At 53.0% G+C, this 14221-nt stretch overlaps 1 protein-coding gene across 2 annotated transcripts in view; it reads right to left on the bottom strand.

The window, feature by feature from the left end:
- RAB31 (RAB31, member RAS oncogene family) overlaps positions 1–14221 on the bottom strand; it is an 83693-nt gene that overhangs the window by 53256 nt on the left and 16216 nt on the right. The gene's annotated exons all lie outside the window — the stretch shown is intronic.

Raw genomic sequence — 14221 nt, forward strand, 5'->3', positions numbered from 1 at the left:
AATGGTTCAAGGAATAAAAAACACAAGCTCCCAAGGTCAAAGAGTTAGGAGCAGAGACAGCAGCAGACGAGTGATGACAAGGGGAAGCAGGGGCCGGGGGTGGGAGGCGGGGGGGGGGTTGTCTAGAGGGAAGCTGGAGCCCAGGCCCTGCAGGGAGGAGCACTAGAGGAGCACTGAGCTCAGGCCCGACTCCCAGGGCGCCCGAGAGCTGGAGGGCAGCCCCGGAACCAGAATCCTATCCTGGGTCCCAGGCACATGACCAGAGGGATGTTCCGGGAGGACACGGGAGGCTGAGGCTCTAAGAAATCTGTTTCAAACAGGGCTGGCTCGGGACTCCAGACAGAGCTCAGGAGCCCGTTGGTACTCCCACCGCAACCTCTGCCCTGCGCGAAAGAGGGAAGGACGCCCCTCTAGGGATGAGGGAAAGCAACCCTGCAGGATACGCGAAGGTCCCCAACCACAGCCGCGTCTGCACCACCGACAAGCCCCCAGTGCAAACAGAGCTTTAAGGATGCATTTTTAAATTTTTAACAAATTATTATTATTTTTAGAGGAGGGACTGGGGATTGAACCCGGGACCTCATGCACGATAGGCACCTGCCCTACTACTGAGCTATATACCCTCCCTACTTCCCAGGGATGCATTTTAATCTTTTAAAAAGACATGCTTAGCTAAGAAGTAACCATTTACACACACAGAAAAAGAGCAGGATGCGGCTTTGAACGATTATTCAGAAAGCAAGGCTGACCCCTCAGAAATTAAAAACACAATAGTGGAAACGGACACGTCAAAAGGAGGAGGGACAAGGTGAAGTCGCAGCCGCTGCCCTTCTGAGAGCCACGGCAAGGCAAGGAGGTGCAGGGCTCAGGGAAGTCCTCGTCGTCTCCACCGAGGGACCACTGAGCCCTGGGATCGATACGTGAAAGGGAAACGAGACACATTCAGCCCAAGAAGGAAAGAGCAGCGACACGCGTGCTTCTCTTGCGGTAACGGTGTAGCTTTAAAAGCCTAAAGAGCAAGGAAAAAAAGCTGAAACTCAGACAAAGGTGACGCTGAAATACGAAGTGAGATTTGAAACACTACTGACAACCCAAGTTACGTGCGCCCGTCGCTCCCAGGTTGAGGGGACAGTTCCAGCAAATCCGGGGCAGGAGGCCACTGGCTTGTGACACTCATCAGAACAGCACTGTGCAAGGCTCACATCCCGGGGCCAGCAGCACACCCTGGGCCCGAGCCACCATTGTTCCTCTGCAGCATGCAGAGCTCAGGACCTGAACCCTCCCTTCCAGGTGCTGTTCCCCTGTGGCCTCCCTTGGGGTCCGTTCGGTTCACACCCAGGCCCCCCTCTTCCCAGCTGAGACAACCGCCCTCTGACAGCCTCCCCACCAGGGCGCTCGCGTCCAGGGTTCCAGCCAGACCGTGTGTCCTCGCAGTCAGGACTCGGCTGCAGGGCACACGTTCAGGGGTCTGTCCATTTGCTGTACCCAAGGGCTCTGCTCCAAACTTGGCTCCAAATCCTCAAAAGAGCCCAAGGGTCCTGCAAGGCCGCCCCTTAAAATACCCTTGAGGATGAAAAACTCAAAAGCCATCTTGAAAATGATTCATTTCAGGCTAGAACATGCCTTTTCTGAGGCGTTAGGTGGCAAGCCTGCTCGAACTTAGATTTAACAGTTAATTCTTCTGCCAAATATGCTTGGTGTCTCTTTTCTTTTTACAATTTAACTCCCAACATCTTTCTTTTCTGCATTGGACAGGGAGGAAATAACAGAACAAAAAAAACAGGCAAAGTTTCCCTTTTGTTTGTCTCCACAAAGACAATGTTCTTACAAAGCACGACCTAAATCATGCCCTGCGGCCAGTGGCTTCGTGCTGAGCGGGGCCGCCTCCTCCCAGGCTGCTGTTCCCCCGCCAGCCGCGGGGGGAAGGCCCTGCTCACGGCCGCACAGGAGAGCAAGCAGGATGCCGGGCACTCTCGTGAATCACTCAGCACGGGGACTTCCTCTTCGCGCAGGACCTCGTTCAGACCGTGACACACACCCACACACAGCAGTCATGACCATCCCACAGGAAAACACAAAGGTTTGATGCAGGAAATCCTGGGTGGAAACAGGAGTCAGTGGAGGAGGAGAAAGGATGCGTGGACCGGGCTGCTGGCTGCTCTCCGGGGCCCCTTTCCTCCCGGTGGACCTGACACCGTGGAAGGAAGCTCCTTCCCTTTCCTCAGATGGTGAGACCGTCGCAGCCCCTCCTGTCCAGTCTCCTGGTCCTGCAAAAGGAGGAAGCTGTGAGGCTTCCTTGAGGTCACACAGCTGGCTGGAGCGTCAGACCATGAAATACTGTCCCTTTCTACTGTTGTTCAATTTAGTTGCTGCTCATTATCCCAGAGGGGGCAGACCTGGTGGGCTCTGAAGCTCAGCAGCCTCTCAGCCCAGCCCCCGGTGCTCTGGCCCCAGAGTGGGGGTGGCTTCTCCTTCCTGCTGGTGGCCACAGCATGTCCTAGGAGTTCCAGGGGACTCCAGGCCCTCGGGGCCCAGCCCTCCCCACCCAAGCTCGGAAAGGAGTCCTCAAGGTCACCATGTCTCCTCCAGCCTCATTCCTCAGAAAAGTTGAAGAAGAAGAAGAAGAAGGAGGAGGAAGACACTTCCCAAATGGGGACGGATGGGTTCCATCACCCCCCCCACTTCCGTTATTCTTACAGCAGCCCCCAACCCCCACCCCACCACTGCTCAGCTTTTCCAGAGAGCAGTTTGTCCCCATGTACAAACTCTGCGCAGCTAAGCAGAAATTTCAGTTTATCTAGAGCGTCTTGGAAGGTGTGACCTTAACTGTTTAAAAAGTTTTTTAAAAGCAGTGTTTTACTTAAATCGCACTTCCTGCCAAAGGAACCAACTGTTCTTTTGCCACCTTCCTTCCCTCACAAGCAAAGCACACACGTGGGCTGGTGATTGGGCAAGACGGATTACTGGACAAACGGCAGAGACACGGCCCCCTCTTCCTAGCGGGGGGCCCACTGGTTCCACGGAATCTGTGCCCTGCATAGGCTGCAGGCACCAACGCTGGATTTTATTGTCGTATTCTGTAACGCTTTTACAAAACACTCAGTATTCACTGTGCTTCAGTTGCAGACCTAGCAAATAAGGATAAAGAATGGTCATCTTTGCAGCAGGCAGCTTCTCAAGTGGCTCCCGGCGATCCCTGCCTCCTGTGCACGGCCTGGACCCAACGATTTGCTCCTCAAAAACAGAAAAAAGGCGGCAAAAGCGATGGCCGTCACGCCCGAAGTTAGGTTAGAAAATGCTGAGACGTGTCCTCCCACCTGTAGGCTCTGCTGAAGGAGCCGCCATGGGTGGGGGACCATGCGGTGAGGACCAAGGGGCTCCGGCCAGGAGCCACAAAGGCCTCCGAGCACGTCTGGGCAGAATCCCAGCAACGGCCTCCTGCCAGCAGCCACAAGGGAGCCTGGAAGCAGACCCTGCCCCAGACCCACTGTGCAGCGACACTTGATTCTAGAGGCCCCCTAAGCTGCGCCCAGATTCCTGACACACAAAACCCAGAGATACTCCATGTAAGCTGCTTTTAACCATTAAATTTTTTAAACTGAGATATAACTGACATACAACATCCTCAGTTGCAGGTGTACAGCATAATGATTCTAAGTCATTAAATGCGGGGGCAACTTGTTACACAGCCATGGATAACCAATACAGAGGTAGTGGGCAACGTTTATTAAGTACTGGCTCTGAATCAATTTTATTTAATCCATGCAGCAACCCTGGTGAGGTAGGGTTAGCCCCATTTTGCAGAGGAGGAAGTTAAAGTTGAGGGCGGGGCAGGAGCGTGAGAGGTTGGCCCCTGATGGAGGATGAGGGCAAAGCCATAAAGGGCTACTGCCATTTGCAGCCGAATGGATGGACCTGGAGATCATCATACTAAGTGAAGTCAGCCAGACAGAGAAGGACAGATACCATATGCGACCACTTATGTGTGGGATCTAAAATATGACACAAATGAACTTACTTACACAACAGAAACAGACTCACAGACATAGAAACAAACTTACGGTTACCAGGGGGGAGAGAGAGGGGAGGGACAAGTTAGGAGTTTGGGATTAGCAGACACAAATCGCTATACACAAAATACAGAAACAACAAGGACCTGTGGTAGCACAGGGAACTACATTCAACACCTTGTAACAGCCTACAGTGAAAAAGTATATGAAAAAGAATACATATATATGTAACTGAATCACAATGCTGTATATCAGAAATGAATACAACACTGTAAATCAACTAAACCTCAATTTAAAAAAAAGGTTGTACAGGACTTACAAGGCTCTGCTCTGAGAGCAGCAATTCTGAATACTCCTCCCGGGGCCGCGGGAAAGGAAAGATCCTACCTGACTTTAAATGACAAAACCAAGTCAGAAAGATGTCAGCATCGAGGACAGACCTGAAGTCAGCAGGCGAAGCGACTGCGGGTGCAGGAACTCATCTCAGGCGTGAAGCTCGGGGGAGACGCCACAGCTTCCACAAGCAGAAAGGAGAGGACTGGGGAGTTCAGAACGGGCTTTTTTTTCCCCTTAATTTTTCCTTTCTTTAGAATACTTTTTTATTTTTATACAATTTTTTTGAAGTATACTCAAACACTCAGTTACAATACCACAGGGAACTATATTCAATATCTTGTAGTAACTGATAATGAAAAAGAGTATGAAAACGAATATATGTGTGTGTATGACTGGAACACGATGCTGCACACCAGAAACTGACCCATGGTGTAGAATGTGCTCTTAAGATCTCCATTACAGACACTGCAGAGCTCCCCAGCTCCCTGTGCCCTTGTATTAAGCACTTTCTCCTCTCGCTGGAAACATCCTCCCTCGTTTGGTGTCATTTTCCCACACAGGGGGTCTCAGGGACTCCAGCGCCAGGGGTCCTCCTACCGCACCTCCTACCCCCACACACTCGGAGTGCCTGGCGCCTGTGACCCGCGGACGAGCCCCGGCCAGGATGCTCGGCTGCGAGATGCCGGGAGAAAGGAAGTGTGGAGGACACAGCCCAGGCTTGTTTCCCCGTCTCTCAGCTTCAGATAATCCTATGAACCCACCTCTGAAGATCATTCTAAAGAACCGCTCATTAAGATCCCGAATCTCTGTGGAGGAGACATGTAGAAGCAAAGCCTCAGATGAAAGACCCGTCCCCCAGTTTTCTGCCCTAACACCCCTGGAATGTCTGTCCGGGACCACCGTGCTGATGCTCCCCTTTCTCACCAAGCCCCGAGCCCTCCACCAAGGGGGTCCTGAAGACAACACGGTCCTAGTGACAGACACATCAGAGCCACGCATCCGAAGATCACTCACGGTGCCTTCCCCTCCTTGGTGCCTGACGGCACAGCCACGTCATAAACCCGCCATTCAAGGGAAAGGCAGGGTGTGGACTCACCGAGCTCTGGACTCGGATGGGGGACACTGCCCTCTGATCTCTCTTCTTACCAGCTTTTGGAGTCTGGACTTCGTCCAGAGGGCAACAGGAACGAAGGAGATCCCCCGGGTATGGAACTTGAAAGGACAGCAGGGAAACTGAAACAGGAAACGGGCACTTCGGAGGCTGCTGTCTCATCGGCTGCATTTCTACTGAGCACCTACAATGTGCCAGGCGTTTTCACAGATGGTGGCGGCCAGAGACTCCTGGGTCAGAGCTGAGACTCTGCATCGAGAGCTTGGTTGGTGATTGTGCTCAGTTCTGCCCGGTGGACAAAAGGAACTATCTGTACATCCTGACTCCGACAAGCATGAAAGTCGGTGTCCTCAGCCCACTCGCTCAGATGAATGAACGCTCAATGCTTTGCTGACCCTCAGCCGAGATCCTGTGTGATGCAGACAGCTGACTGCTGTGATCCTCAGTCAAGACACTAGGTTATATGGATGTGCCTGCACCCCTGTCAACTGTAAACCCGAGCAAATAATCACACCCCTTCACGTCATTTACAAGCCGGGGATACCAGGCTGCTCACAACTTCCCCACCTTCCTGACTCTGTGACTGTCCCCAGTAGGTCAGGAGCTTCTGACCCAAGACCCGCCAGGACCGTCCTGGTGTATGACAGTCAGCGGTACCCAGCCCTAGACTTGATTCCCACACTGGTGTCAGGAAAGGGGCTTGCAGGACAGGGGGAAGGGTGTCGGCGGGAAAGGCTGGGCCCAACGGGCGTGAGAGCCACCGTCCCCGAAACAATCATGCTGGTGTGACTTTCTCACAGTTTAGTTTCCACGGCCAGCCAGCACTTCTGCAAGTGTTTCGGAGACTTTACAAAACCCAAATAAAAGTCAGCAGTGAGTTTCCAACTCGAGGGAAATTACTGCTGCCCTCCCTTTGGAAGTAAATGCTAAAGCATCACACGTCGTTTAAGAGACCTGAGCAGGACACACAGGCTGCCAGCATCACAGCTGTCAGAAGCCCCCACGCCGCAGCCCCGAGCAGAGCTCAGCAGAAGCCCTGCTGGCTCCCATCACCCAACCTTGGGGTCAAAGGTGAGGCACACTCATTCTTTCATCGTCCAAAGGAGAGAAAATAGATGTGGCTTCTGGACTTGAGGCGAAGACAGACTCATGTGGACGCATTCCCCAGGGATGGCGTGAAGGGGGCACTGACGACTATCAGCAGAAGCACCAGGGAAATACGCTCTGACCCCCGGACAGTGTCCTTAACTGCCCCCCAGCCAGAGGCCAGCGGAAGGACACCGAGGAAGCAAGCAAGCGCCAGCAGGTCCGCTCTCCAACGCTGGCTGGATGCTGGGCCGACCTCACGTCATTAATGCCAAGGCGCAGCTCTGGTCTGAAAAGCACCTGCCTCCCCTCCAGCATGGAAAGTTCTGAAACCTCACCCTAGAGGAGGCAGCGCCTGCCGACAGGGGTGAGGGCAAGGGCACGGAAGTGAACTTGGACTGAAACGTAACTGCAGGTGCCCAGTTGAGTCGAAATGGCTACAAAAGCAGTGACCCGGGGAGAAGCGAAGAGCAGGGAGGACCTCAGGGCCAACAGGGCTTCTGGGCGTCCAAGCTCTGAATCTCGATGGTCAGCGAGCTAGTAGCACCACCATTCGTGTACTCGCAGGACGGTGACGGTGACGGTGGGGGCTGACGCCTCGTTGAGTCAGACTCCATGTTAACTTGTGTCATCTTATTTAACCTTCCACACAGGCCTCTGAAAGACGAGCTATGAGTACCCCTCACAGCAGGAAAACGGCCCCAGGGGGCCAGCAGGTGACCCTGGTCTGTGCCTCAGATGCTCCAGCTCTTGACCTCATCCTGTACCTACCCCCTCCCGACAAGCACCAGCTGGGCTCCCCATCCCGCGACGAGCCCGGGGATGCACACGGGTACCACGCACCTCCCTTCCACTCACTAACACTTCCTTGTGCCCGAGACACCACCAGCACTGTGTTCAGGACTGGAGATTCAATGGGATGCATCCTCTCCTGTAATCACACAGACACACACAGGAACAAGATACAGGGCCAGGCCTCAAGGTCCCAACGGCCCGGGGAGCTGGAGTTTCCTCCTCGTGACCCCGAGGCGCAGTGGTGCCCAGGGGCAGCAGGCCCCCATCCTCGGGTGCAACGGCTCAGGCCCCCCGCGGGATTCCCCTGGCATCACAATCCCCTGATGGTGATGTGCTAGGAAGAACACGGCCTTCATCAGAAGTCCGTGAGGAACGAAAGCAACGGCCTTTCTTTACCTCAACCCAGGGTCTAAAGGCTCTACGGCTCACAGGACACGCTCACGGTCATTACTGCCTCTGGTCTTCACGGTGACCCTGGGGGGCTGCTGTTCCCATTGTAAAGACGGAGAGCTTGAGGCCCAGTACAATTCCCAGTACAGCTCGCAGAAAGGGGGTCAGGACAACTCCAGGCCTCCATCTCCCGATACGTTCTCTCCCCAACACTGAACGATTCTCAGTCCTACGAAGTCGACAGAACCTCACAGAACCTCAGCATGCGGGACCAGAAGGACCCTCAAAAGCAAAATGGTGGAGGGGGTCAAAAGGTACAAATTCCAGTTAGAAGATAAAGAAGTCCTGGGGACGGAATGTACAGCATGTGACCACAGTTAACAAGACTCATTGTACATTTACCAGTTTTAAGAGAGCAGACCTTAAAAGATCCTGTCACAAGAAAAAAATCTGTAACTGTGTGCAGTGACGGACGTTAACTAGACTTACCATGGTGCTCATGTCATGACATATACAAATACAAAATCATTATGCTGTGCTCCTGAAACTATACAATGTCATACGTCAAGTATATCTCAAAAAAGAAAAAGATCGAAGCAAAGAAAAGAACTTGGTAAGGGTTTCATAGTCATAAAAATGCTTGTATTATGTAAATGTATGCTGCATTAACCTAATAATTTACAATTTTTAAAAAGCTTGAACAAAATGTAAGATTTATTTCACTTTAGTACAGATAATTTAACTTAACTAGAATACACACAAAATAAAAATAGAATTCTTTCCAAAAAAAAAAAAAAAAGCTAGGGAGGAAAAAAATTCAGAGTTAAGAAATCTAAAAGTGAAATAACAGGCAGTTGTTTCCTATAAATGAACAACTTTGGTTAATTTTTATACCAGAACTTAATTTTATGCAAACAGATGCAGATAGGTTGATAAAAAGTACACCGTCCTGGCCACCCTCCTCTCCACGCTGACTCCGCGGTATCAGTACCCGTTTGAACTTCGTGTACAAACACCGTGAAATTCTGTCTGTGGGTATTTCAAGATCTGTGGGTGTACATCCCTTTAAGAAGTTTATTTTAGGATCAGGAAAGAAAATGCGTAGTGTATGCTTCTCAAGACAGGAAGTGTCCCTTACATGAATCACTGAACGTTCCGGAGCTGTGGGTAGACATCCTATACGGATGTGGACACTCCGTGAAGCACGAGCCTCCCGCACGTGCCTGACGGCAGAAGAGTGTGTGCGCCCTCTGGTCGGAGCGTATGTATCAACAATCGCACAGGTGCCACACGGTACTGAGATATCCTACAACGTGTCAGACATAATCAGAAACAGGAAGTTTAGAAGAGTGATCTGTCAGTCAAGATCTGCTCAACCCTGTGCCACCAAGTACAGAAACCCCTGGATGCCGAGCTGCCCTGGCCCCCACGCCCCGGACTCCATGCGCCTGCTCAGACAAGGAGCCCCACACTGTCAGACAGGCTTAGAGTCACTCCACTCGGAGGTGGGGAAACAGAGACGAAGCCCCCTGAGGCGAGGACCACCCCGTGTGAAGCAGAGGCTGGAGGCAGCCAACGCCCTGCAAGCAGGAAAGGGCGGCAGTTGTGCAAGAAGACCGTAAGTCTAGGAGCCCGAGACTAGTGTTCCTGGAACCTCCCCGCCTCCCGAGGCCCAGCTGTACTCCTGCTCTGGGTTCCGTGGGACATTACAGTCTTTTTTATTTTCAGACTGGGTCTCAGGGCGTGCTAGAACCACCTGATGTCCACCAGCAGCACAGCGGGGGCTGCGTGTCCAAGCCCGGTCCCAGGAGGAAGGTTTCATAAGGTTTCGACGGCTGACCCCCATCAGATCACACCATCCCACGGCCCCTTTCCTTCCTCCCTGGACTCTGCCATCACATCATCACATTCACTATTCTTTTTCAGGCAGTTTGATATTCAAACTGTAACTAAATACCATGCTGCACTACCACTGTGGTTGGAGAAGGAAACATCCAAACAGCCTGGAAAGATCGCCACTGCCTGGCATCTGCGCCTGGCCGAAGCCATCAGGATCACCTCCTGGGCCACTGGCTATCCCGGGGCATGCTTCACGGTCACAGTTTACAGGCATCACAAGGAGGGGGGGTGCAGAGCTCACCTGTAGAGTGCATACTTAGCACGGCCAAGGTCCTGGGTTCAATCCCCAGTACCTCCACTTAAAACATAATAAAAAATAAAGGCATTGTTACCCATGCACTCAGAGTCGCAGTCATAGAAAGCCACGTGCAGCCTCTAACTTGTCAGAGGACGTCCATTTCTATATTCTAGCTTTACAAAAACACAACCAATTGACTTAGAAAACTAACAAACAAAAAATGACAGACAACCACCACCAGACACGCTAGGATAGATGATTACTTCTTCCAGGAGTGAAATCATCCTTCTGGTTTCCACGCGGACCCCTCCGTAGGCTCATGTTCTGACTCCGGGGAGTAATGACACGCTGCCCCTGCACCCCCCGGCCCCCCAGCGAACAAGCAGGCAGGAAGACTGCAGCAGACGGAGGCCAGCGGGCCAGAAGTGTACGGACAATAATTTTCTCAGAAGAACCAAAGGAAACATGCTTCTTCGCTGCGTGGTCTGGATGTCGTCAGGGTCAGGAGTGCTACTGCAGGCCTCCTCGGACCTCAGAGCACGAACTCCCTCTCCACAGGGATCTGACCATGGGACCTGGGCGCCTCATTTCAGACTCTGGCTCCTACCCATGAAAATCTGGCGTCTGACCCAAACTGGCACCAAAGAGATTTTCCCAAGCGTCTGACTCATCTGAAAACATGCCGGTAAACCTGCCCGCACAGTCCCCCGTTTTCTGTGCCTGCCTCTCTCCCAGAAGACGACTGGGATATTTAAGAATGAACTCCCAGAGTCCCAGCGAGTGCCAAGCCTGCGGTTATGCAAGATGGGAGCGTCTTCTGCTAAGTGGATCTGAACGGCAGACTATCTGTGGCGGCCAGGAGCCCGGGGTCAGCACATCCTGCCGTTCTGCTGACCCAAGGAGAACAATCTGGGGCTTGAGTTTTCTATTACGTTCCATCTTGACTCTAGATCCAAACCAGCTAGCGACTTATGCTTCCTCAGAACAGCAGCCACAAGGCTGGCAGCCTTCACGGTGCTCTGTTCCCTCCCTCCCCTGCCAAAGCCAAAACACCAATCCCCGGCACAAAGCGTTCTCGCCCACACCCATCTCTGCGATCTCCCCCCACCCGAGGACGCCACCGATTCACAAAGCATCCCAGCACCCGCCCTCTGACTGCGGGCTGGGATACCCGACACATTTCAATCTGGAGCTCAGCTGGGGAAACACAGAGACCTGGTGCGAAAAGAGGAAGCAATAACAGCACGGACCAAGGCTTAGGGGCTTCCACAGCCCCACCTTCAATCCTGGGACCACGTGCTGCGTGGCAGGGCACACCTCACCAAGTGTCAGCGTGTTCCTCAGCCACGTGGCATCCCAGAGGGACCACCAGGACCTGCCTCCCTTAGTAAGGAGAGAAGACGACTCTGAGATGGCTTTTTGCACGCACGCCAAGCTACAGAAATCACGCACGGGTAGGGATAACCCAGATACTAACGACTACATATAAAACAGATGAACAACAAGGTCCTGCTGCAGAGCACAGGGAACTACATTCTATACCTTAAAATAGCCTACAATGAAAAAGAATAGGAAAGGGAACATATATACGTGTATGTATATATAGCTGAGTCACTATGCTGAACACCAGAAACTAACACAACACTGCAAATCGACTATACTTCAATTAAAAAAATAAATAAAGATAAATAATGCACACTCTCTTTTCTGGGCTAAGGGATGTGATAGCCATTCTTGGGAATAATTCTGTAAACTTTGATCATAACTGTTTTACTCTTTGAGTCATTCCCTGTCTCTTCTAACTGGACGACACCACGAAGGGAACTCCACTAAAACGAAGGCCCCTGGAGGCCACAGCCTGGAGTGTGAGACACACGGGCACACACCGGAGGGAACACGGTGACAAGGGAGGAACAGGAAGCATCGGTCATGGAGCGGAATGCAGAGAACCTGTAAGCCATAACCCCCAGCTCTCCCACAGACTAAGTGTGAACGGGAGCAGGACTCCGTGGGGCTTAGTGTGGGTTTGGGATCAGACTATGAAAGTTACCTTTCTTACTAGTCGTCTGTGTGCTTCCGCCCCTCCTCTGTAAGACACGCGCGAGAGCAGGGCCGGCCTGCTGGGATTACTGTGAGGGCTGGACGAGCCCACGTGCCCGCAGCGCGGAGGACAGTGCCGGCGGACCGCAGACGTCCGTAACTGCCGGCTGTCATCACGGCGACTGGGAGGCCGTTCAAAACAATCCAGCCCATCCGCAGGTGCCGGTATTCATGGGACGCATCCTACGACACACTGATCGAAAAAATCCATTTACAAATCTGCAACGACTCCTTCATTAGAAAAAAAAATCCATGTGCGTGAGCACAAGCTCACAAGCCTGAAACACTGCCTTTAAAAAAACGGCAAGGACACTGGAACAGGGGTCACCAAGGTGGGGAGCCCTGGCTTTTTATTCTGTGCCTTCCTGTAGCATCTGAGGTTTGTAATCCTGTATCTTAGGATGAACAGACGTTATCCAGGTAGATGGGGCAGGGTACAAATTGTCCTTCCTTCAGCTTCTCTGTGTAAATGTAACTTTTCACGCTGTTTTCCCCCACATTCCTTCATATTAGCCACATTTCAAATGATCGTCACCCAAATCACAGACACCTACTGATCTGGGCTGTAAGATGGCAAAAGATGGTGCTGAGGTGGCCGGCGCCCAGGTCTGTCACCGCGGCTCCAGGAGCGTGAGGACGTGGGGAGCGTCGGGGGAGACAAACAGAGCTGGGTTTGCTTGTGGGCGGAGGAGGAGGCTCTCTGAGCCTGGCAGCAGGGGGCACATGCAAGCAGGAGAGACCCAGGGGTCCTCCCAGACCCACCCTGGCATCCGCCCGGGGGCCCGATGGGGCCTCAGCTCGGGATAGTCCTCGTGGGAACCAGCCCTTCCAGAACCTAGACCATCGCAGACTGGCGTTACACGAACCTCCAGGCAGGTTTTATCACCTGACTTTACGCCAAGACTTCTTTTCTAAGTGATTGAGATACACACATGGCTCAGATATTACACCCACCGTGTTTATTTTTGGTAACGAATGTATGGTTTGATAGCTTCAAGCACGTGAAAATTATTTGCGCATCTGTTAGTCATTCTTCCTCATGTGCTGGTGATGCCTGTACAGGGAACGTTGCCACACAGAACTGAAAAAGTCGCAGAATTCAAGGAAAATATATTATTTTTAAGCAAAACCACTTCCATCAAAAGCAGGTCTCGGGGCTGACTTATTAAAGCATCATCACTGGCCTTGGGAGCCTGTTTACACGCCTCTTTAAATGGGCACCTTCCCATCTACTTGTATGAGTCAAACCAGAACCTGACGGAGAGCAGGGGGAGGGGACAGCTCGGTGGGAGAGCATGTGCCAGCGTGCACGAGGTCCTGGGTTCCATCCCCAGGACCTCCTTCAAGAATAAATCAACCTAATTACCCCTCCCCCCAAAAAAGCGAAGGGGGAGAGGGAGGAGGAGAAGGAGAGGAAGAGGAAGAAGACGACGAAGACAATGACAGAGGGCCGTGAGGAAAACACTGAGAACGTCCCCGCGTGTGGGCTCCAACGCAAAGGCCCACACCCCCTCCCTGCCACTCAGCAGGACTTGGCTGCTCCTCTGCTGTATTCGCATTTCTTTACTCTCCCTGCCTGACAAATGGGGTGGACAAACAGGGTGACTGTTTGCGACGGGGACTCCCCGGAAGCGTGTGGCAGTTGGCGTCCCAGGAGTCTCGGAGACCCTCCAAACCTTGCCTTGCCATTTCCACCCATCCTGCATTGGGATGTGATTCTCACCGAAGGCCAACCACCCTCCTGCTGGAAAGGCCTCCTTCAGTCACACTTAACTCTCACTGACTGTCTCCTTCCACGGATGCTGCCAACGCAGCTCTGCCACATGGTCAGCAAGGTGCCTGAGGGTCTTAGCGACAGGCCGCTGGTGAGGTCCAGGGACAGCGTCACCGACTCCCCCTGCCCGACTGCAGGGCCCTGGCAGTGGCAGGAGCCGTGGGCACAGCACCAGTTCATCCACGGGGAAGGCAAGGGGAGAATTTCCCAATGCAGTACCCCCACCCTGCCACAAACAGCAATCACGGTTCCCGTGCAAAGTAACCATGTCCGGGGGAGGGGGGCTTCCCAAGGCTGGGCCAGCAGGAGGGGCTGCCACAGGGCAGGGAGGCAGACAGAGACTTCAAGAAACCACGCAGCACTGTGGCGGGAAACCCAGGCCAGGAGGCACGGCGCCCGCGTCCTCCTGCAACCCCTAGAACGCCAGGATTGCCGCCTGGGCACCTGCCCGTGGGAGCCCAGTGGGGAGGCAGTGATGGGAA

Source organism: Camelus bactrianus, chromosome 24 (genome assembly GCF_048773025.1).
Source record: "Camelus bactrianus isolate YW-2024 breed Bactrian camel chromosome 24, ASM4877302v1, whole genome shotgun sequence".
NCBI lineage: Eukaryota > Metazoa > Chordata > Mammalia > Artiodactyla > Camelidae > Camelus > Camelus bactrianus.